This window comes from Polyodon spathula, chromosome 1 (genome assembly GCF_017654505.1).
Source record: "Polyodon spathula isolate WHYD16114869_AA chromosome 1, ASM1765450v1, whole genome shotgun sequence".
Taxonomy (NCBI): Eukaryota; Metazoa; Chordata; class Actinopteri; order Acipenseriformes; family Polyodontidae; genus Polyodon; species Polyodon spathula.
In genome coordinates, this window is record NC_054534.1 from 74,256,108 (window position 1) to 74,281,653 (window position 25,546).

Genomic DNA, 25,546 nt, shown 5'->3' on the forward strand with positions numbered 1-25,546 from the left:
CTTCATTCTTATGGCCAGTTTTGAATTAGAGACAGGTGTCCCGAGCAGCAGGCAAGGGCACTTAACCAAAGACAAGGTCAATTATATAGCTGGAATGACTATAGGATATTAATGCTATTATAAATAGTTTTTTTTTATTTTTTTTTTTTTTTTTTTTCAGATTCAGTTTATATTACTACTACAAAATATATAATAATAATAATAATAATAATAATAATAATAATAATAATAATAATAATAATAATAATAATAATAATAATAATAATCTTACCAGTATAAGAAAACTGACAGCAGGGCAGCTTCAGACTGGAGAATCAAAAGTGCAAAACTCCTCAAGATTTCCCTAGAACAAAAACAAAACAATTATTTATTTTAAAGAATACCAAAGATAAAGCTAATAAAGCAGACCATATATATACTGTATAGAAAGCTCCTTTTGGGTCCTGAATATTATATATGTTTTTTTTATTTTACAATTAATAGTATTATTTTTTTCAAGTACAGCAATAAAGATATAAGAAAGTAAAAACACACCCAGAAATAAAACAAACATTTTAACTAATTGTTTTTGCTATTTCTAAACTTTATCTTACTTTCGCTTTGTAATTCAATGCATGGGAATGCATATTTTGATTAGACTACAAAATGTAAACAAAAGAACAATTTATCAGTCATGCTAATTATGTGTTCTACTACTGAACGTTAAGCTTTATCAATTCACCTTTCTCTATTTGTGTTACATTTCTTCCTCATACTCCATGGCTTAAAGGCACTATGCACCAAAAAGAGAACGCAAGGCAGGTTTTATACTTTGGTTTGGTTAGTAAACATATATGAACATGACAACTAAGCACTGGGGAAACTGTGCATATTACCATAAAGAACAATAAATCACAAAAATATAAGGTTACTGTTGGGGAAGCAAATATTGTAATTATTATTATTCATAACATATTTAGATTTCCAGTATATTTTGACATACAAGTTTTCTGGTAAAGATGAATTGCAAAAATGACTTAATTCATGCAATAAGTTTTCAACGTCTTCCAGAAAATATATTTGAAATAGTGTTTTGGAAAGAGTGTGTAGCCTACCATTTGCTTGTAGCTATCAACTACAGTTGAAACTATTAAATATTACCTGTAGCAACCACTTTCAAATACTTAATATATTTATGACTTATCAAAGTCACCCTCATATAGTAGCATCTTTCTATGAAGAACACTTTTACCTGGCTATTGATTTTTCACAAGTGGGTACTGTCCAATGTGTTAATTCACTTAGGGCTAGGTATACTAAGATGGGCCAGTCACAGCGCACACAGTAGACCCCCTCCCCCAGTGTGAAAGGGGCTTATTATTCAATAAAGGATCATAACCATGAATACAATTTAAGTTTTAGAGAGCTCCATATGGTCCAGGCAATTGAAAGATTATCGGTGTCTTAGTACAGTAATTTGAGCTATAACACAATACTACTACGAAACTAAAACACTATTACTTACACATTTTCACTACAAAGATTAAAGATTCAAAATGGTTCTTTCATTTTTTTAAACCAATAAAAAGCTTGGTTGTTTCCAACATGCTTTATACATGTAGTTTAATTTAAGTGTTTAATTAGTTTAGTGAGTTGAGGAAACGTAACACAAACCACCAAAGAAGCAATGTTAATGACACTATGTTCTCCTAATTTAAAATAAACATAAATTATAAATTATCACTAGGACACAAACACGCTTTGTGGCATTTCTTATATTTTTAAAGTTGTATTTTATGGTATTTTGAATTCCAGCCTGTACTGTAGTGTCTTGTTTTGAAACAAACTAATGCCCACTGGGAGTAACTAAAAAAAGAAAAAAAAAAGCCAAGCACATACGCCTCAGAGCTACAGTACTTCAATCAATATTATCCTTTGAGCACTCAACACAACTGTCTGAACATTGCTTGACTGCACCCAGGGTTAGGCTTACCATCACGGGCCAACAAGCTTTTTTCCTATTGGTCCTTTGACCTTTGGAACAGTAATTTTCCCTTTCCGCTTCAATTCTATGACAGAAAAAAATACAAAAAAAAAATGGAATAGCTATTTTAAGACCCATGTGACATTTAGATCAAATACTATAAAGGAAAGGAAAAAAAAAACTGTTAATTATTTTTTTTAAAAACTGAAACATAAATGGAAGTCCCTAATACCATAAGTTTGTGCAGATATATGTAACTGGCTCAATGGGTTCAAACAGACACAAAAAAACAACACCTTTCTGTGATTATGGTTGGTCACCACAGATCTTGCAGTTCTCTTTGCATCAGAAATCCCTGATATATTGCACAGGCATTGAAAATTATGTTTTTTAAATATATTGTAGCGTGCACTGGGAAGGCAGTAGCAGGGATGGTAGGTGACGTAATCACACACAGAGCATAAGCCCGATATACGCTTCTTGCAATGGAGCCGGCTCTTTTGTACAGCGGAATCATCGTACGCTATGTTTCAGTGCGAGAGGTCCCGGTTTCGTGCCCACCTCCACCTGTGTGTGGATTGCCTCACCCTGTGTGATCAAAATCTTCCTTCCCTTTTGTCAGCACAAACATGTTTAAGCATAGATACAGTATTAAGGGCTATTCACACTATAGCGTTTATTAACTGTGCTTTCTATGGTAAAAAATCTAACCCATGCAATTGAATACTACCTTTCACACTGGAGCATTATCGATGTGAACGAAAAATGTCGCAATCACCACCCTGTCCTGTCCTAAATTTGGATATAATCTGAAGGCTATATGGATCTGGTGCAAACTGCTGCATGACTCGGATGGAAGACGACGTGGTATCCGAGGATTGGAGGAGCAGATGGTATAATAGCGAGGGTATAATAGGGGGAGTAGTTTAAGTGATCTGTTCCTTGGTAAATGGTTAGTGTTTTAACCTACAAGGAGTCTGTGCGAACCGTGAGTTGTGTCTTTTAGTGTTAGTTAATTGTTGTCTGTTTTTAATAGACTACCAGTAACACGATCCGGAGCTGGAGCGAAAGCCAGCATAAACCCGGACATCACTTTCACTCCTGCAATTTCACGGAGAACTGTAAATACACCACAAGCACTTATATACATGCCACTGTACTCACTTCCATCATTTATTATTTACAGGTGTTCACCATAAGGCTCTGGACTAATTAAGTCAATAAACACCCTTGCACCTGGAAATCATTGTCCATCTGATTTTGTATCAGTTCTGCATTGCATCTGTAATCACTGACCACTTTTGCCACAACTATATATAGCCAATTATCATTAATATCATCCGTTGAGTTGCACTATGCAATGTTTTTTTTTTTTTTTTTTTTTTTTTTTTAATTTATTTATTTTTTTAATAGTTCCATTATTTTCTACTTGGAAATTAAAAAATAGCTCTACTTTGTGTTACAGAGGGGGGGTTACTGCCCAAGAGTGGTTCCTTTCTAAATTCTGACTGACAAAACATTTTAAGGAGCACATATTTATCAATTGATCATTGCTAGTTTCAAAGAACCTGGTTAGCACTAATCTCTGACCTGTTAATCCAAGATTACCGGTAATTGTGGCCTGTGTAACCAGCCTATAGTATATAGTCTTAAAATGTAATTAACTCCAAAAGGTTGTAAGATATAGTGTTATACATATTTTGCCCTTTAGAAACAATTTAAAGTAATTACCAGATATGTATATAGAACCTTTTTATCCACAAATGGCATATGAAAATGTAGTTATTGTCTCTGTGGCTGTAGCTGATAAATGGGACTTCATAATTCATTTTTGTTCTATAATCTTTTTCCTGCTGACATTCAAAGGTCATATTATTCTTTTAAAGGCAGGTACTTTTGTCACAGTTGTGCAGCTGACTGTATTTATTTTCCTCTCATAGGGAATGAATGATGAAGACATCAGACGCCTCACCCTTATGTAAATATAAATCATACATTTCTAGTGCGTACTGGGACCGTGCCTGTGCTGTAAGTAATGGTAGCTTTGGCTGGGTAGTAAAACCTTTGGGAGAGGAACAAGTCATGCTGCAATGAGCACGTCAAGAAGCAAGTTTAAGGCTCCTTGTTTTCATTGGTCTGATGTAATGCTGAAGGATTCCTTGCCATAAATTCTAAGAATTCACTGAGAGAAGATGGCTTCCACGATTCACTGCACTTGCAAATCATGTAGCTGTCAAGCATCACATTTTGCATGAAATGGGATTTGAAGTTAGTTAATCTTGATGGAGAACACCACCAGGTAGAGTAATAATGAACACATACAAGAATGTCCAAAACCAGGCCACAGGTTCATTCTTTGAAAGATGTGAGAGCTTTTATTAAGAAAAGTTAGTGTACCACACAGGAGAAACCTACTGACTTTTATTGTAACTTGCTATACACAAAGTAGATCAATCGTGTACCGTACTTCTGCACTTGACCCAATAGGAATTTATCATTTCCTAAACTCCTCTTGCATGTTCTTAATTTTATTTTTTGGTGGAAAGTCTCTACAGTAAAACCTCAATTATCGAAATGTATTGGGATTAGGGGTTGTCCGTAAAATTAAATTGTTCATCTAATTATATTGAAATTGCTTTCCCAATCAAGAAACCACAGAAATGCATCATACAATCATACTGCACTGTACTGTAAATACCACAGATTCAGGGCTAAATATCACATTTTCTATGACAACCTGACAGACGAGCACTGCACACAACAAAACAGGATAATCAAGGTTTTACACTAATATATTCTCTTAATTGGGATAATCTGTACAAATTGTTACATATTGCAACAAATGTATATATTCATATATTAGTTAATGTGTTGTGTCATTTGCTGGATCTGATTCCAAATCTCTTAAAAACTGCAACGAGAACCGCAGACAAAATACAAGTCATAAAGTATGAGTAAAAATAAGTACGTTTTCCAAGTGACACCTTTCTGTCAGTAACTCAGTCAATGTGTCTTACTTGGTTGCTAAAAGACATTTTGTTTCTTCCTTTTTTTTTTTACCAATAGCTGGTGTTATTGTGTTGCTGCAAGCTGCTTCCACTGTCACAGCAAATATCTCACATTGTTTTAATGAATATCTAAGACATGCTCCTCACAATATGTACCCTATAAATATTTTCTTTGCCTAATTGGCATATTGTATGTCCCTGGCAAATTCTATTTAAAAAAAAAAAAAAACACTTGTGTACTTCTGCCAGCTAATTCATTATTCACAGAACATTGGGTAACAAATACCGTTCTGAGTTGCATTTAACTACCCACAGTGCTAATGAGAGTCCATACCAAATTTCACCATAATTACAAGAGCAACTGCACGTTTTCTAGACATATCTTAAAAAAGGTAAATGTGACTGCATTTCAGAATTAAAACACAGCACCAATATCTCAAACATTATTAGTTACTTCGGTGTCGAGTATTTCTGTTTATTGCACTGGACAGGATGCGTACTGGCCCAATAAACCTTTACCCTCTGTTGAATGATGCACTCTCTTATCCTGACATTTGAGCAGCGCAAATGATGGCCCCTGAAAATCCGGTGCAGCAGCTTAAGTTCAGCCTCTTCTGCTTCACTCACTGATATTTCTGGATGACAACAGTAGAGCAACTAGAGCTATCCCTGCTTTAATCAAAGCTCCACAGTTCTCTCCAACGGCGCTAACCCGTTCCCCAAGAGATATCATAATCTACTCTGTAATGTGATCTTAATCATTTAAGTGTCACACTGGAATACTGGATAAGCCCGTCTTCAGCACTGATAAAAGTAGAAGTCACATTAGGCGCCTGCTAAAACATTAAATAAATGGTCTGGGTTCTACGTCTTAGAGAGACTAAAAAACACTTTTAAAATGCTTAATATCTCTATTGTTTTCATTAAATACTGGCGATTATAATGTTTTATCATGCAGACTCAACATTGTCTTTGTTCTCTTAATTTACACAGTAAAAGGACCTGCAATAAAGCACATGGACCATGAGTGGCGTGAAGAGCACAGTTTGTACTCTTCTCCACAAATCATTATGGAAGTAGGGTCAAACCACAGAAAGACAAAGATTTGAGTCAAAATGTAAAATGACTCACTAGAGGGTGTTAGATATAACTAAACACTAAGTTAACAAAGTTTATTTATTTATTTTTTTTTTACTTCAAATCAGCATTTGCATGTTTTTGTTTAATAACAAGGAAACAGTTTCACAACATTTTGCCCTAATAATTGTGAGTTCCTGTACAATATCTAATTTCAGCAGCAAATTATGAACAGAAGCATGCATACCCCAATTCATCATATACACATACAGTATTTGTTTTGTAAATCACTACTGAAAATATAATTTATAACTGTGTGATCAATTTTTCATATGAGGAAACAGAATCAAGTTTAATAATTGGGCATTGATATGATCATGAGCACACGAACATTTTAATGCAATGTGGTTTCTGGAATGTATTAGTGAAAAGAAAGTAATTCTGTACATGAAACATACACGCAAGACATACGAATAACCAGTAGTCTGTGCTGTTGTACCAGAAATCCTTACTGCTACAGCTGACCCACTTTAATTCATGATATAAATTATGCCTGCATACTCTGCTGCTAAGTCTTAGTAGCAGTATTGGGCTATTTTATTTGACAACAGATTTATATCAGCTACAGTTCTAGATGCACAGTTTTACACTTTCAATATAAAAGCTGCTCTTTTTTATAAGATTTGAAAATGAATTTAATTTTTCAGTCATTTTGTTTTAATCAGCATCACCCGTTGAGTGCAATACAAGATGCTACTGCACATTAGTCTTGTAGTTTTGAAAAGCAGAATTATTTTATCTGTTGTCTCAACCCAACATCAATGTACCAGGTGCAGTTATTAGACATTCCACACCTTTACAGATTCCAAGGCCCCTGGATGGTGGATGCAATATTAATCCTAAACACCTGGGGAACTGCTTTAATATAAGACCTGGCTTAGAATTTATTTGGGCCTGAGGTAGCTGAATCTGAGCTTGAGCGGAATTCCTGGGTTTGTTTTGTTTAATTTATGCAACACATGCCATAAACAGGGGCGATTTTGACAGAAATCATTATTTACAATCCCAAAATGTTACTTCCAGAAGTGAAAAATCTACTGCCAGAACTTTATTGCATGTTTATCAATCTAGTGCTTGACCTAGTTTTAAAACAAGGCAGCACAAACCGTATGGAAACAATAGAGCATACAGTATTTGCATTAACTCATAGATATTTATACATAGGGCTCAACATTGTCTTTGTTCTCTTAATTTATACAGTAAAAGGACTTGCAAAAGATCATGTGGACATTGATTGGCGTGAAGAGCACAGTTTGTACTCTTCTCCACAAATCATTATGGAAGTAGGGTCAAACCACAGAAAGACAAAGATTTGGGTCAAAATGTAAAATTACTCCCTAGAGGGTGTTAGATATAACTAAAAAACAACAAAAAAAACAATCAACTAACATGCTTTCAGTTATTCCTGTACGTTGGTCTCCTACAAATCTATACTCAAGGGCCACATATATCAAGGCAGGATTGTGCAGAAGACTAGAAAACAATTGTACTTGTTGTACATTCTTTTTTTAACTTTAGAAAATAATTTAGCCTTCTCTTGGATACAAAACAACTATGACTATTATTATTATTATTATTATTATTATTATTATTATTATTATTATTATTATTATTGTAGAAATATTGCATTTACAGTGCTCAGGCAAATACAATATGTAAATACAACAATGTACTTGTTGTGTAAACTTCACAGTTCAAAAACACTAACAACACCATAGTTCAGTTTTGGACTGGACATCCGGTTTTGTACCCTATACGGTCAGAACCACTGACCGGACAGCAAAAGTCTGGTTCTTTTGAATCTTGCTTACTCAGTATTCATTGCCCTTTGGGTATTTCCATTCTCGCTGAGCCAGTCCACTGTGCAAATGTTATTTTTTATTTTTTATTATCGGTCCTCTAAGCTTGAGAACTACACAACAATATATTCTGCTTTATTTTGCCATTCAATGCTTAGCGGGATCTGATTACTGAGCATCTATTATTAAAAGAAAATCCCCCCCCAGATTTGTTTTCATCAGCACAAGCCCAACCATGACCATGACAACCCCCCACCCCCCTACCCCAGCAGGTTTTGTGATTAGCACAAACCTGACCACGATACCCCCGCCCCAATCACTTCGCTCGTATTGTTGGTTTGGTCCGGTTTTGGAAAAATGGAAAGTTGTCAACCCCAAACACCATTGAAAGAACCTTTTTGAGAAACATCAGGTACATTCTTTATACCTCCCAAGGTCCAAGGATTAAAGCTTGTTTTAGAGTTCAAACAGTGATTGCTGTTTTAGTTTAGTGCTTATTGGAAGAGAAGCAGCCATCAAGTCCATGTGCCCCAGAGAAAACTTCAATTAAAATACATTTAATAATGAAATGTGGATAAGCCCTGAATTCCTAGCTACTTTTCCGAGAAAAATAATAAACTCTTAAAAAATGTTGAAGGTAAATTGGGATTGGATAAATAATTATTTAGGTTCCTTTTTTAAGCTCTTTTGGATGTTTGCTCTACATTGCATATTACAGAATCTGAAATAGCTGCAAGCAACAATCTTTGCCTAGTGACAAAACCACAAAGCCGTTATGAAGACTAGACTGTTGCCAAAACTAATGGTTAAACCAGGGTCACAGCTATAAAGTTGTGTGCTTTTAGAATACCAATTCCCAAATGTCCCTTCACTTTCAAATAGCATAAAGACACACAGCTGGAAGTTTGGCTTGATGGGCTCTCAAGAACAACAAGCTACCTCCAGCAGTTACAAATGAAACATGTACAGTCTAAAGCATGTAAGATTAGACATCATATTTTCATATGACATGTAACAATATTTAGTGATGTTAGATAGCAAATTCTGCAATGAACATAGAGAACCTCACAAAAATGCTTCAGGGTAGGGTGCTTTGTGTTGAGATATGATTTAGAACTGACTTCATTCTACTGTAGCATCTCAAAAAGCACTTTGGTTATATTGCTATACTCATTTTCAGTTACACCTATAATATATTATATTATATCATATTAATTATATGACTTGGAGTTCAGTGGAGCACCAGTGTTTTTTGTTTGTTTGATTTTTAATATATACTGTAGAATCTGTGTTCTTTTATGCTGAAGGTTTTTTTTTTTATGGACCTGGAATAAATCCCACAAAGTTGCCATACCCCTGGCAGAATGGGAAGTGAGCTTTTCTGGGTGGGACAAGTTGGCCAGCTCATAGATAACCCTGACTGTGTCTGCTATCCACTTGAACAACCGCTGCTTAGACATGGCTTTTCATCCTTTCAACTTAGTATGGCAGGGCTCGCACTGGGCAAAGCATAAGGAGTTGCCACTCTCTGTTACACTGGAAAGGAGGTGGATGGAGATCCTCCAATTCCACAGATGACATGGAATGGCGACATCATCTTTGGAGTGTAACCTTTGTCCTGGCCTCTGTAAAAATTAAGCAGGCTTTCACTATTGGGAATGCTTGCCTCTCACTTACCAGCTTTTTGGAGGTGACAGCAAGCAAGAAAGCCACTTTAAATGAAAAAAAATTCAGCATAGCTGAATGCAATGGCTCAAATGGAGACTTCACGAATGCATTACGCACCACGTTTAGCCTCCAGCGAGGAACAGTCCTTCATAGGTGTACGAAGCCGCCAAGCCCCTTTCAAAAAGTTCCCCGTCAGGATGTGAGCTCCTGAGGAGATGAGTCAATCTTGACATAGCAAGCTGAAATCGCTGCCAGACTGTGTCACAAGCTCTGCGAGCAGCTTTGTCATTTATTTTCGGGTCTTAGAGATAAATATCCATTCGGTAGTGGTTACATGTTATACTTGAATGGGAAAATTTTTTGTTTTGGTTGATGCTTCTGATTTTCTTTTGTTTCTAATTGTTTTAATGTTCTGTATCTGTTTCTGATTATCTTATAATAGTTCTGATTCTATTTTATCTGCCACTTCCTTGACCAGGTCTAAACAAAATCTAGGTTCTATGTTTTATATATATATATATATATATTATATATATATATATATATAACATTAATTACCAGTTACTTGTTAGTATGTAACTTTGGATTGCAAAAACAAAGAAAGGATTTGTCCAAGGGACATGTCTGAGGGGCATAATAAGGCACAGCAGACGAAGTAAATCGCTTGTGGAATCAGTAAAACAAACAATACAGTCTGGAGATTTTGTGTCCAGGACTGGATGACAGCCCATCAAACGTGATAAATAAATGCTATAAATCCTAGCCCACTGCAAAATGTTTGATCAGTTACAAGATGTTCAACATTTGATAAAGGTGTGTACAAATTGCAAACATAATCTAAGCAAAAAGATCTTCTCTCATCATGTAACTGATAAACAGAGATAGTTTTAAATAAAAATAAATACATTGTTTTGATTTAAGTTACTTGTTAGTTTTCTATTGTCAGTTTTGTGTGCCCATTACCTACCCTGTGCTAGTGTTTATTCTTTTGAAATCTGTGCCCCATCTTCAAAATCGTTAGTGCCGACATAAAAATGCGGGGCTAAACAAGGTCCCAAAATCGTTTCACAGGGCAAAGTCTGATTGTGCATGTTTGCGCCAACCTCACACCCCATAATCAGACGGTGTTAGTGCCTTGCCTTGTGATTAAAATTGGGCCCTTTGAGTATAACCTTTGGTTTTTAAAATATATTTCTAACATTTTCAATGACGCATTCTTGTTTTCTGACAATTTAGCTTCAGCAATTTAAACCTCCCCATTTAGATTGAGATCAAGGCAATCTCAATAGAACTGTACACCTTCTCTAAGAACCAGCTTCAAACACGGTTGAGCCTTATACATCTACAGCACGGGTTAAAAATCTGTTATTATCCACAAGGGGGAAACACTTTACGTAAATCAATAGGCTAATAATGTAAATGTCATTAGTAAATGTCAATCATTACGAATCCATACAAAATTAAGCACACATGGGTCAAAAAAGAAATTCTACATTAACCACCCATTAATTTTACTTTGCTAAAAGTCCTGTACCTTTCCAAACCAATGGGTCATATTATACATACTGGAAACTACAGAAAAAAAATACACCCTTGCCTCATACATTATGTAGAAGTACAGTCAGCACGACCTAATCGGGATACTGACAAATCGGGATTTCTGCTTAAATGGGATTCAACTCTGGAAGACCGTTCTTCCCAATGTTATTTATGTCATTTAATTGGGATACAGAATTTTCAAATGATGAATGGAGACAGGCTTGCGTAGCAGGCTGCTGTTACAAAGAAAGTTGGTGTGTCAAAATCGCAGGTGCCTCACATTATGATAAGACGTGATTTCATTCTTTTTCATTTCATGTAGAAATAAAAAGCTGCAATTAATTTTGTTTAGAAATAAAAAAAAAAATTGACAATTGTGTATTTAACATGTAGTCCTAATGTGATGTGATTTCGTTCTTTTTCTTTTCATTTAGAAACAAAAAAGTGTGATTAAGGTTGTCTCAAATCGTTTAATTGGGAAAGTCGTCTATTCTGGATATTTTTACTTCTCCCGAGGCTTCCCAATAGAGCGGTGCTGTCTCTACTTACAGTATCTGTAATTGGGTGTTGTATTTTTGAAAGAATGCTGACAAGATCACTTTGAATATCCTTTCATGCTTAAGACCCACATGGTGACAGACCCTGCCTTAATGTGTGACAGACTCCTATTCTGAGAACAAAACTGATGAATCCACATATATCGCTTCATTGCCCAATTATGTAAAAGCACAGCCGGGTAAGGTCATCTAGTTCTGCCTTTGTGATCTAAAAAGAATTGATGGCGTGGAGGCATTACCTCCTACAACGAACAAGTGACAGTTACCAACCAGGCTAAGAAAAATATAACCACAGAAATGTGTTAAAAAGGCACATTAATATATGATTAACATAATATGGTTTTATAGTCATTTTTAACACCTAATTAGATTTTAAAAACATGCACGATCAATTGTTTTACTCATAAATGTGTTTTATGACTACTGTTTTCTTAGGCAACAACCAATTAGTTTAATAATCAACAAAATTGACCCATGGTATGAGTGATATAGCTCACCTATCACTATTATTATAGCTGAATTTGAAGGTAAATTTCAGCTATAATAATAATCACATGAGCAGCCGAATGCTAAATAACACAGTATTATGTTAACTCCCACCCTGGTCTATTTACATATTTCTTAAATGTAGAATTCAGTCCTTGTTTCTTCTGACAATGTATGGCATGCTCATTAACAGTCAGTTTCAATTCTATCACAATACAATTCTGACAGACAGGTTTGATCACACTAGAGACATTGCTTCATTCCTTTTTCTTTTCATACATCGCTGTGGAACAGCCATCCAAGAGATATGGAGAAATGTGTACAGCTGGTAATTGAGGGAGATCTTCAGACTGTCTCAAAATTGAAAGGGACTGTCAGAAAGTTATATTAATTGAGAGTTCATCTTCATATGGCGATGGACACTGGGATCTAGTTTACTGTAATGTAATCTATTGGTAGTCAGGGCTCGCATTCTAATGAATTCCTGTGTTTTATTCAGACTTCACTGACGGTCAGGATTGCACTTTTCCTCTGTGTTGTTGAAATGTCCTTGTATATCCCTGGTTAATATGGGTGAAAGACATTGAGGTGGATGATTACTGACTATGTTTACCACAACAGTTTTTTTGTTTTGTAAAAAAAAAATTCTTCCCATGATGCACAATTTTGTCACACAATTTATTTTTTATGATTAAGTTGAACAACCAGAAGGGGTTCCTGAGAGTTTTGGCTTCATAAACAGCATACTATATTATTTCAGGTCATATCGTAGGGACATCTATAAAATTCATCATACTGTGACAACAACACAGAGGAATCACATTCCAAAATCCAGACTTGTCTTAACACGGGCTTGACAGAGCTTAATATCAAAAATACTTGTGCAGTTATAATAACATTTATTTAAAGAATCACTGTTCCCTGACATTTTAAAATCTATAAAAGTAATTATGTGCAGACCTAGTTTTACCTTTATTATTCTCCATACAAATATAGCAATAAGGTTTTTGCTTTCTTTCATGTAACTCTTTCACACTTATGAACAGGAATCAATCAGCTTCTTGACATGTAATCGACCAGACATAAAACCCTAATAAACTTTCAATCATGTCTTACCTTTATGTTGTTTGAAGAAAGTGTTAGCAGTGGGATAGTTCAATAAAAAGAAAATCCTACTTTTTTTTCTTAACATGTTTATGGAGTTGTAAGGATCAGTGGTATAGCGAGATATTACTGACTATTTTTACTGTATATCTGCATTGTATTTCATGAAAGCCCATGGGTTGTTACCAGCACTGTCAGTGCTAGTTATGTATTTGACACACATGAGCTTCTAAATCAAAATTTACAATTAGATAATAAATAAATAAATAAAACACCACAAAAAAAAAAAAAAACAATCAAATAATGCATTCAGTTATTCATGTGTATTGGCCTCTTACAAATTTATACTCAAGGGCCACAAATATCAAGGCAGGATTGTGAAGAAGACACAGCCCCCCACCCCCCACCCCCCAACACCCTCCAAACAATACAAATCAAAATAAAATATCCTTTTAAAAAGATAAAGGTATTCCCACTGCTGAAACTAAAGAGCATCTGCCATTCAAACAGGGCTGCATTCAAAGTAAATTCAAGTAGTTTGTTTTATCATAAGGGCCATCAGGGGCTAATACCAGGTGCCTAGGGAGGCTATTGTGGCCCCGGGTCCCTAGACAGGTGGATTGCTCTTCTGTAGAAAAGCTTCCTTTCTCTATTTAATGACAGAGAGACTGAGTGGCAGATTCTTACAGTACACTGGTGATGCTTTACCCATTGTCAGTGAGATAGCATAAATCATAATGAAATTCAAGCCTTAAGTAATTGTTATTTCAGAGTGCCACTGTACAGAGGCTATGGGGGAGATTTAAGTGTTTGAATTATTTCGGAAATCACCATCTCTTCTTGGATTGATAAAAGATCACAAATAGCTTCAGCAAAACAAACCAAAAAAACAAAACAACTATTGATCTTCTTGTGCTTATAGTTTAACTACTAGAAAATCTGAGAGTGCATGATATCTTACTTGCAAAATACACCCATCCATCCATATGGTTTTACTAGCCAGCTGATCAATCTTTTAGACAAATCAGCAATATGAAACCATAGTCTGAAACTGAGAAAGATGATCCTGATTGCTAATGCTGCTTAAAATTTTTAAAGACACTCCCTCCCTTCCCATGTATTGACTTTTGTTACCCTTTTATGAATCAATATCACTTTTTGTTATTATACAAAACTTGCAAGAGCAACATATAATTACACAAGGCAAACTCAATATCTAAGACGGACTGCACATATTGTTTATAAACAACACAAACATTTTCATTATCCCTAATGGGGATGTAAGCATACAGTCAGCAAAAAAAAACAACTCTGATGATACAAACCCTAAAATGGCTCCATTAGCGACAATGTTGCATTCAATTTTGCCTATTGACAGTTCAACACTGAGGCAGTGATACTGAAGACAGATAGCCAGAGTAAACTCTTGTAATTGTTATGAAAATCAATTCAGCCCCCTTGAGGTGAATGGTTTCGGTGACCCATATCACTTCCAAAAAGATTTTCAACTCTTAAATGGGAAGTGTTTTAAAAGCAAACCATGAAATCCAATTCAAAACTCTTGTACTCGCTTGACCTTTCTGCTCCCTCCTATCTCCAGACTATCATTTCTCACTACACCCCCTCTCGACCCCTCTGCTCCTCCACTACTGGCAGATTAGCTGTATTCCCCCTCCGCTCCCCCGCTTCCAGAGGCCGCTCCTTCTCCACCCTTGTCCCTCAGTGGTGGAACAATCGACCCACGGATATCAGGACCTTCCGGCGCCTCCTCAAAACACACCTGTTCAGACAGCATCTGTAAACCTCATCATAACTCTCGATTATACTGGACTATATGGCACCCAGTTACTTGCACTACTGCTCCATACCTTGCCATATTCTACGACTGCTCTTAATTATAACTGCTCCCTGTGTTTTGTATTTGATTTCAGTCTTATAGCTAGCCGTATTCACGCTTTTTGTAATTGCTCCCATTTGAAATCATTTTCATCCATTCATCATACTTACTATGTGCTCTTACTGAACTTCACTCGTAATCGCACATATTTTTAATAATAGTTAACTGCTCTTAGTCAATCTCGCTCTTCCATGTAATTATTTACTGTATTCTTTATTTTGCTCTTATTTGAATTTTATCTTTTTTGCTACGATTTTATTGCACTTTACAAGTGCTCTTATATGTAATATGATACTGTAATGAGATATTCTATAATGTGTTATTTTATAATGTGATAATTTGTAATTTGATACTTTATACTGTGATATTTTGTAACAATTGTAAGTTGCCCTGGATAAGGGCGCATGCTAAGAAAATAAATAAATAAATAAATAAATAAATAATAATAATAACACCCAGAAGGCAACCTAAGTAATAGTGCTGATTGTCCCATAGTAGGTGCAAAAGTATATAAAAATTTGGCTATCTTGAACCAAAATTAGTTTTACAGTTTATATCGAGTGGAAAGAGTGAGTGAGAAGAAAGAAAACAGAGGAACTCTCCCCAGGCTAGAGTTAAAACACACTGCTTAGAAAACTGGAATAATAATTTAGTACTTTGTTGACCTACAGTTTTATATACACATGATCTAACCAACATTACATATAGCTATGACAGGGAACATCTGAATTCAAAACATACAGTATGTATTATTTGATCAACTTCAATAAGTACAACTCAGATTGTTTGGGGCAGTAAAAAACAAATACAATTACATTTGAAGCTACTTACTCCTTAAAGGAATGCTAACCAAAGTTTTAAAATCCAACTGATCACCTTTTTTTTATTATTACCCTTTTCATCTTTTGAATATGTTTTAGTTCTTTGTTTTCATTTTATAGCTCAAGTTGGGACTATACAGATATACAGCATGCTGCTTTCTGGCACCCATCACTTGAAATGATTAAAACCGCTAATTACACATTGTTATTATTACTCACAGTGGCTAGAGGAATGCAATCCATATCACAAACCTTCCCAGTTACACAATGCAATTCATTTTCTGGGGTTGATTAACTAAGTTTGTAATTGTTCTAATAATGCCATGTAGGATAATTGTTTAACATTTTACACAGCGTATCTATGAATATCTATTCTTAATTTATAATTCTATAACAATGTTAAGAGAGCACAATGGTACAGTAGTTAGTTAAATAAAGCTTCACTATGAAATTGAAGGTTTCAATACAGCTACAGGCCCAATTAAAAAGATGACGTGGTTGCATATATTATGTGCTTTTGAATGCCCTTACTGTCATTCAAAACATTGATTTAGAAGTACGAAATACTATGTAATGCATAAGCATAATTTAGGAATTGTAATCTTTATTAAATAATTTGAATTAACACCCATTCCTAAAAATCCCTGAATACGATCATACAAACTGATGCCCTTGACATTGATAAATTCTAAGGCTGTCGAGTATCCAAAAGAGGTTATTTTTCAGAGAGACCTGGACAGGAAACTGCAATATGAATAATGAACACCTAATAATAAGGTAACACAGGAGTATGTCAAGATGTGTTAGATTCCAACTCATGATTAAGGGTCATTACCGGTACATTAACTTGTATAAGCAATCTGCAAGAAGCCATGGACAGCGCAGGTATTTTAAGATTATCTAGTTTCCACAAAACAGTGTTGTGATGTTTAAGGCAATTTATCCAAAGCAAAGAACAATATTTTCATAGTAAAGCAATAAATATATCATGACATTGTAAAATATGCAGAAATATATATTTCCCACTTATTTAAAATAAAGAAAGAAACAGTAGGACACTTGTTAGTGTTACTTACTGTACCTCTATGGATCTAACAAAAATACTATTACTAATACAAAATGTCTCTTCTTTTAAACCAAAAGTAAAAACCATGCTTGCAGTACTTCACTTCTCAAAAGTGGTTGCTGCAAGACATTAAAACAGACAATCTGGTTTTTTTTTCACCTTAAAAGTATTATTATTATTATTATTATTATTATTATTATTATTAACAACCCAAACCCCTAGGATTACAGACAGCTCTACAGATTCATTAGCTAGAGCTTAGCGCACAAATGCAAAATGAGAAATGTTTGAAACAAATGCTGCTCTATAACAACAAAGGGTTCCTTTTCCCCTGAGCACCCATTTAGTTGTGGAAGCACTTCACAAAATATGGAAGCTATATTTATGAACACGAGAAGCTACAGTAAGTACAAAATCAATAGTGACTTGCTCTTTAAAGCTGTAAACTTTCAGGCTTTGACTCTCTCACAAGTATCAAGGGAGCAATGTTAAAACTGTACAATGCATTAGTAAGACCTCATCTAGAATATTGTGTTCAGTTCTGGTCACCTCGCTACAAAAAGGATATTGCTGCTCTAGAAAAAAAGAGTGGAAAGAAGAGTGACCAGAATTATTCCAGGTTTAAAAGCCATGTCATATGCAGACAAGCTCAAATAATTGAATCTATTCAGTCTTGAACAAAGAAAACTACGCGGCGATCTGATTCAAGCATTCAAAATTCTAAAAGGTAAGGTTACAATGTCGAGCCAGGGGACTTTTTTGACCTGAAAAAAGAAACAAGGACCTGGGGTCACAAATGGAGATTAGATAAATGGGCATTGAGAACAGAAAATAAGAGGAAACAGAAATAATTTACATAGCGAATTGTGGGAGTCTGGAACCAACTCCCCAGTAATGTTGTTGAAGCTGACACCCTGGGATCCTTCAAGAAGCTGCTTGATGAGATTCTGGGATCAATAAGCTACTAGCAACCAAATGAGCAAGCTAGGCCAAATGGCCTCCTCTCATTTGTAAACTTTCTTATGTTTTTAACAACCAAATGAGCAAGATGGGCTGAATAGCCTCCTCTCATATGTAAACCTTTGTATATTCTTGAATAGATAACTGCATACATGGGCTTTTGGCAACATAAAATGGTATATTTTTATTTGTGTGTTAGCTTTTTTTAATTGAACTATCACGACATATCCAGTATTCATTATACAGATTATTTATTTTAATCGTCTGACTTTATTTAATGTACGGCAACACCCTTAGAGCCAGTATCATAGTTTAACCATGATAGTGTAAAGTTATTCTGTCTGCAATTTAGCTAAATATTTTAATAAGAAATATGTCTTACAAGTGCAGTGAAATATAATCTATTTACTTCCAATGCAAATTGTCTGGATGGAGCATTTTGCCCAAAAATGAGTTTGTTGAATGGTGACTGCCTAGAATAGTGTTGCCATTGATAGTCTTAAACCAGAAACCTATTAAAGGTAACATAGCCATATTCATTCCACCTCAGTTGTAAGTGGATCATATTTGGAGTATCCATGCACTTCTGAAAAAAACTGCTTATTAAAATATTTTGGATATTTTTAAAGACAAGTATCTATTTTGTGATACCAAGATAGTTCATGAGCAAGTAGCCTAAATTAGGTTATCAGGAAACATTCTTTCTCATCCTAGTTCTACTGCTTTCCTAGAAAATGGAAAACTTTGTGGGTACCATTATACTTTTAAGATGTCTTTCTCATTAAAATTGTTGATTATCTATTCAGTTACCAAGGAATTCAGTAAGCAGTATAAGTATATACTGTATATTGGTAGATTTCAGACAAGGCTAAGTTATAAACAAGCAGCTATATTAATCCTCTCACAAGGAGACACAATAGAGGGGATGGAGACGTGGAACTAAATATCCATCTTTGGATCTACAGTATCTAGGATCCTCGTTTTGAGAATTAAAAAAAATAAATTTTAATATTTGAATTTGTATTTTACATGAAGATTTTAGGAACGTGTGTAAATATGAATGTAAGAATGCATATGCACAGGTGTTCAAGTACAGAAAACAGCCACTGCTTGTAATAATCAAACAATATGCTCAGTAGACAGACCCCGTCACAGTCCTCTACCACCCAGACTATGTTTCTGATAAATAAACTATCTGTCTAGCAGCTGAAGAACTTACTTGTATTTATAATTAATATGAATGCAAATGCCAATAATGTTAAATAATCTTATTTTTGTGTTCCCTATCATTACTTTGAAGAATGACAGGAACATACAAAACTAGGATTGTTTAACAAGGAGGAGGTGTGTGTGTGTGTGTGTGTGCATGTGTGCGCGGGGGTCTACAACATGCATACAAACGGAGGGGACTCCAACTTTAAAGCAACAACGAATTTTCACAAATACACATACACCCACACAAGGAAATAGGTAACTTTGGCTAGCAGAAATATAAATATATCCTGTGACCAGGAGAATTATATTGAGACAAACTAATGGACCAAAGTTTGGCAGGCAAGACTAAACCAACAAGGGTACAATATAACCTGACAAATGAAATGAAGCCAGAGGTACAAGATGTCAGACCCTGACAGGAGACTAGTCTGTGAAAGGCAAATAAAAAACCTAAAAAAAATAAACATTTGAAATTATTATCATATTTTCATAGCAAAAGTAGAATAGAAGTAATATTTTAGACACAATTCGTGATTGAACAGATTATGTATTTTAAAAGTAACTTCTTGGTTATACAGAAACCAGTTAAACGATATTTGCAATTCATGTATATTTACACATTGACTCTGTCATCCTGTGTTTGTCTGTAAACCAGCTTTCACTTAAGTTGTATCAACATTAGTCAATAGCTTACAATCAATACTGTCTCAAAGTTAAACAAAGCAATTTTTTTTTGCATTTTCTTGCTGGTGTTCGAGTTGTCTTGTTTTTATTTCCTGTTTTTCTTCAGGACACTGCTAAGCTGAGGGTATTCCAAGCTTAGCTGTAGGCAGAACTGGCTTAAAGATTCTTAGAGCCTCTTTAGACACTAGAAAAAGGACGATGGACAGCTGTGGGGCTGCCTAAGCGCTTGTTTATTAATTTTATTTGTACATAAACAATCCACTGAATGTGGCTGTCATAAATCAGACCTAGGAAAACAGACCTTGGTACTTGAAAGGTTTACTCCAAACAATTTTTAACTCACTAAAGTATGGCATTCTCTGCAAAGTATGTCTGCTGGAAACAGCCAGACACATTTCTTATTTATTTGATTTATTTCCAGTGACTGAAAATGTTGATACACAGTAGGTTGACATGAAAGATGATGGTGGCTATGCTTAAAAAAAGTCAAGTGCAGTACTGTTGTTTTAATCAGCAAAACAGATATAGAGGGAAAGTTATTGCTACCAGTAAGTACTTCTGAATCTATCTGCCTAGGACTATGCTTCATTGGTTAGAACATCAAAGTATAATCATTCACTGCCGCTGTATTTTGCCCCATGGCAAGAAGGCGGCATAGGTCAAACACTCTGCTAGCAATATCTGTGCCTGATGGATATAAAAATTACACTAATTAACACACCGTAATACCTGAGCTATTAATGTTATTTAATTATTCAATGTAATGCATGTGATAATTTATTTCCATTTTGCTGTGCCCACTGCCAAAGGACAAGCTGTTAAACAATTTCTGAGAAGATTTTGCTTGGAGCTATGTGTTGGTCTCAGTGAGTTGGAATGCATGAGTCTCTTTAAAACATTTGTAATGGCAACAGTCAAATATCAGGCTATCTCAACTTTAAGGACCCATTTCTATTAAAAGACACTATCGACACAGATGCCATAAATTAATTAACATGGAAATCTAGGAGACAGGGAAGTCCATTTTAAACACCGGCAATGGCATATCTTAATATTGCTAAAAAATGATAAACATGATTTTCAAAAAAACTTTGATGAAGTACGCTGTGCTTTAGTACTTAAATATGATTTATTATAAATTCACATCCTTATGGAAAATATCTAAGCAGGAAATCTATTTTCAGGTGTTATTATTGATGAAGAAGTGCATTACATACCAATCTCATCTATAAACATATCCATACCTTAAAAAACAATTATACTGTGTTCTAAGGGAACTAAGTCATGTAGACAAAGATTTCAGCCAGTGTCTTTTGTTAATGTAAACATTTATTTGTTTTACTTTTGAAAATTGCTGTTCGCTGTATTGGGCCAGAGATTTTAAAAATAAAATGTTAAAGTTGATACCAACACAGAAAAAAAATATTAAAGTTGATATCAACACAGAAGTTGAAAATATGCAAGACTGTAAGAAGACTGTAAGTTGGAGAGGCTCCTTAGGCCAGAGATACATGAGCAATAATTATTATAGTCAGTTCTACTTTACAACAAGAAATGTACAACTAAATTGCTAAATGTACCACATGTACACTGGGAAAGCGAAGATTATTTTAAGAATTTTAAGATAGAGCCTCTGTGTAGTAAATGTGTTTCAGCAGCTACTTGTAATTGTAATAATTCTAGAAAAGCATTGACGTAGAAAAAACTTGAGTTTGGACAAGAGACTGACTGTGCCGCTGAAACAGGCAAAATATTAAGTTCTTCGGTTCTTCGGTTTGTCTTTTACCTCCACTGGTGATTTCCCGAAAATATTTGCCAATTCGTTATACTTGTCTTCTTTTGTATTGCAGTCTTTATATTCTGCACATCAAACATCCCATAAACATTTTCTATGATGAAAAAAAATCCATCAATTGGAAAGTTTACTCATGCACCCACTCATGCACCCAACTTAATCGGTGAAAATACAGCGGTGGTCTATTCTAGCAACTGGACTGCCAATCCAAAATGTGTTGACAGTGGTCAATTATTATTGTCAATTTGAGTTGCTAGACAAAATTGCTTGACCTTAATGCACCCTTAAAATCTGCCTCCTCTCTGTGTCAATCACCAGTCACCACCGCTGTGTGGTAAGAGTGAATTTAAGAAGAAATACTGTAAATGATTAGCATTGGTTAAATACAGTTATTATGAAAAAAGCCCCCTTATAAAAGTACCCTAAGTAAATTTTGCAACTTTCCCATGGTTATAAAGTGCATTTGCCATACTATAGTTTATTATGGTTTGCCATGTTTTTGTATATGTTTTACGATACCTCTCTGGGTTTTACAATGCTTATCTATGCTGTACCATGTTTTCACTTAAGCGATAGTGCCCGTCAATGAAGGCGATACCATGTGATAGTTGACAGTGACTGGAGTCATGAATACTGAGCCGAAGATGAGGGTGCTAGTGAAAGTCAAAGTCAACTACAACACGGTAGTTTTCATCGAGAGGACACTATCACTACTAAAAAAAAGATTTTTCTCATTATTTTCTTTAAAAAAAAAAAAAAAGTAAAACCAAGACAAGCTGCGATTGACTGATGCAGCAGTTGAGGGTATAGGAGTGGTTGCTTTTGTCAGTCAATATTGATTAGCTGGTTTTGGAGGATAATAAAATACATTTGGATCAGTAGTGTCTTTGTTTAGTATTTGCTGTCCCATAGCTGTGAACTGAAACTTCATTAAGGCAAGTCAAAATGAAAAAGCCAGTACTTATGAGGATTGATTTTAAGTTGTGACTTCCAGAAGGCATCTACTGTCTGATAGAAGCCTGCTAGAACTACATGCTGATTGGCTGATGGTCCTGAATCATTTTCTAATATTCTTTATTGACAACGATGTTGCTATGGATAATCTTAGAATATAGGTGTTGTACATCATGGGTCCAATATTATCCTTTCAAAGTTTTGTTTCTGTATAATGTATATATATACTATATATATATATATATATATATCTATATATAGAGATATATATATATATAATATATAGCTATAACAACTCTTGTTAGATTCATAAATTTCCATTATACTTGACCTGAAATTACACACTGGCAGTCCAAGATTTAAATCAAAACCTTACTGAATTTTCATAGTTTATAGCTTGAACTTGTACTGCGGGTGCATTAGTATTACAAATCTTAAATATCTATTTGAAAACAAGGGGTTAAATTCTCACACATATTTCCTTAATATATAACACTACCATATCTGTATGTAATCGTAGCTTTGGCAAACCTTGTATACCAGATATTATCTATAAATAATACATTTACATAATAATATTTTCAATAAATTAACCTCTACATGTAATTAATCTCTACATTTGGTAATTAAGACACAACATACATTAGTCTTAAAATAATAAATACACACTGAGATAATGGTAGGTAAAAACTGTTGCACATTTTTACATTAATGCTGATAAATTATGTGCATGTCCTTTAGCTGTAGATCAACATCAAAAAGACCACTGACCAATAGGGAATCCTTCACCACATTTGTAGAAGGATGATTGCTGAAGCTTACAATAAAAGAGAAACCACCTCCAGCCCTGCTAAAAATTACAGTAAATGTAGTGACAGAGCACTTTCATAGAACAAACATGTAAGTACTTAGACCAAAAATGCAACAACTATGATGGCATTACATAAACACTTGTCTGTTTGAAAGTCTGTCATGCTTGTGCTGCACCCAAGTAAGCTTGATACGTACCCCAGCTTGCTGGATACTGAAGAAAGAACGTGGCATTCAAGCATTCAGAATTGAGAGGTACTGTTGATGTGGTCAGGGAAGAAAATCTCTAGGCATCTAAAGCGTGATTCCAAATAGATTTTAATCGTGTGAATTACAATGGACAACCAATTTTGCAATGGACAAAAGGAAGGATTTGTTCAATGCATCAGGCCTGGTATTCAGGTCTTTCGTCTTGGTTCACAAATAATCAGAAACGTCAAGCTGGATAAAGGGCAATACCCAGTTTTCAAAACCAGCTGTGCAGTTATTGTCCAAATTGATAGAGTCAAATGACAAAATAAAACGTCCGTTGTACAGAAGTTGTCATGCGAAACATGCTTCAATGAGGAGCCCAGGAGACTGAACTTTTTCAATTATTTTCCAACACTACTGTTAACTTGTTAAAATAAAGATTTAAAAAGCACAATTTTTCAAAAGAAAAAAAATCCCGTACGGATATGCATGGTGAGGTGCTGAAATGACGTCACGGACAGGTGATTTAACGGTTTTGAAGGTGCTTTATTTGTTCCCACTCTACACCCCACTATGTGTATTGGGGTTGTGTGTCCAAAACAAAAAGATCACACAATCACATAAAAAAATAACAACACAATCACACAATATAGTAGAGTGCAAGTGGTGCTGGTGCTCTGGTGCTATGTCGTGTCTGGGTGGGTGTACTGGCTCCAATAGCTTCAGTTCCCGGTGTTCAGTAGGTAGCGTGCAGAACTGAACTGTAGCAATTAAGTGCAGTTCTGTTGTGAACAGGTTGTTGTGCTGGTGCTTCCAGGTGTAATACTGGCTCAAGAGTGTTAGTTCCCAGAGAGTAGCAGCATCCAAAACAAGTAGACAGGACAGACACTTATCTTCCAAACGTTCTCCTCTTTCAACTCCATATAGCACAGCATGCAACCTTACAGGCCAAAGAACAAGCACAGACTGGCTTTCCAGTCCTTTTATAGCCAGATGGCCAGTATTAATTGATTATCACTCATGCACTGAACACCTGGCCACCTGCTGTACATTCCTTCTGATTAAGCAGGGAGTGAAGTTCAATCACCCTGCCCTGCCATACCTACCCCACACTTTTTTACACACACAATACCTCTTTTATTTATAAAACACAACAAACCACATTTACAATACAAACCACCACCACATACACACATTATTTACAGAGGCAGGCCTTGGCCTGTCGCATCCTATTAAAGCAAAATACATATTTCAGTAATTACAATGAATTAAAGAATTACTGGACTATTAATACCTTATTTTACAATCTTCTATGGGTCATTTTTGAAAAGGGTTTCACTTTCAGTGGAAATGGCAAGATCGACGTTGAAAGTCAGGGTAACTCGATCTGAAGAGCTGTCACTCTTTTTATACAGGCTTAGTCGTACTGACCATTCTGAAGCAGGCGGAAAGCAAATTAGTAGAAGTTTAAATTATCCACCACTTTGGTCCTTAGAAAATAGACACAGATTCTTAGATCATGATGTATTCCACCAAAAAGAAAGCGTCAGGAATAACTAATGAACCAAACTAGCGGATAGATTCCCACCATTTTTTTCTGCAGCTTTAGAAAATACTTAAATTGGTGGGAAAAACAGAGGTGCAGAAAAACTGTCAGAATAATGGCATATAGCAATATCCTCCAGCAGATCTCCTTTGAAAATAACCCCCAGTGTGATTGAACTGATAACATCTTAAAACCTAACCAGCAGTCTTTCTGTAAGCCCTTGATTCTTTGCAACTGAAACTATCGTGCAGACTAGTCATTAGTACAGTCCTCTGCCCACACTTATTTTTGCAGGGGTGGGTGTTTAACCCCATCCCTGCTAAATTTAAATTCAAAATAATATAA

At 35.2% G+C, this 25,546-nt stretch overlaps 1 long non-coding RNA gene across 1 annotated transcript in view; it reads right to left on the reverse strand.

The window, feature by feature from the left end:
• LOC121299345 overlaps positions 1-25,546 on the reverse strand; it is a 174,812-nt gene that overhangs the window by 13,683 nt on the left and 135,583 nt on the right. Inside the window, exon 4 of the long non-coding RNA XR_005947387.1 lies at positions 272-343. This is a non-coding gene — a long non-coding RNA (uncharacterized LOC121299345). The remainder of the gene's footprint in view (positions 1-271; positions 344-25,546) is intronic.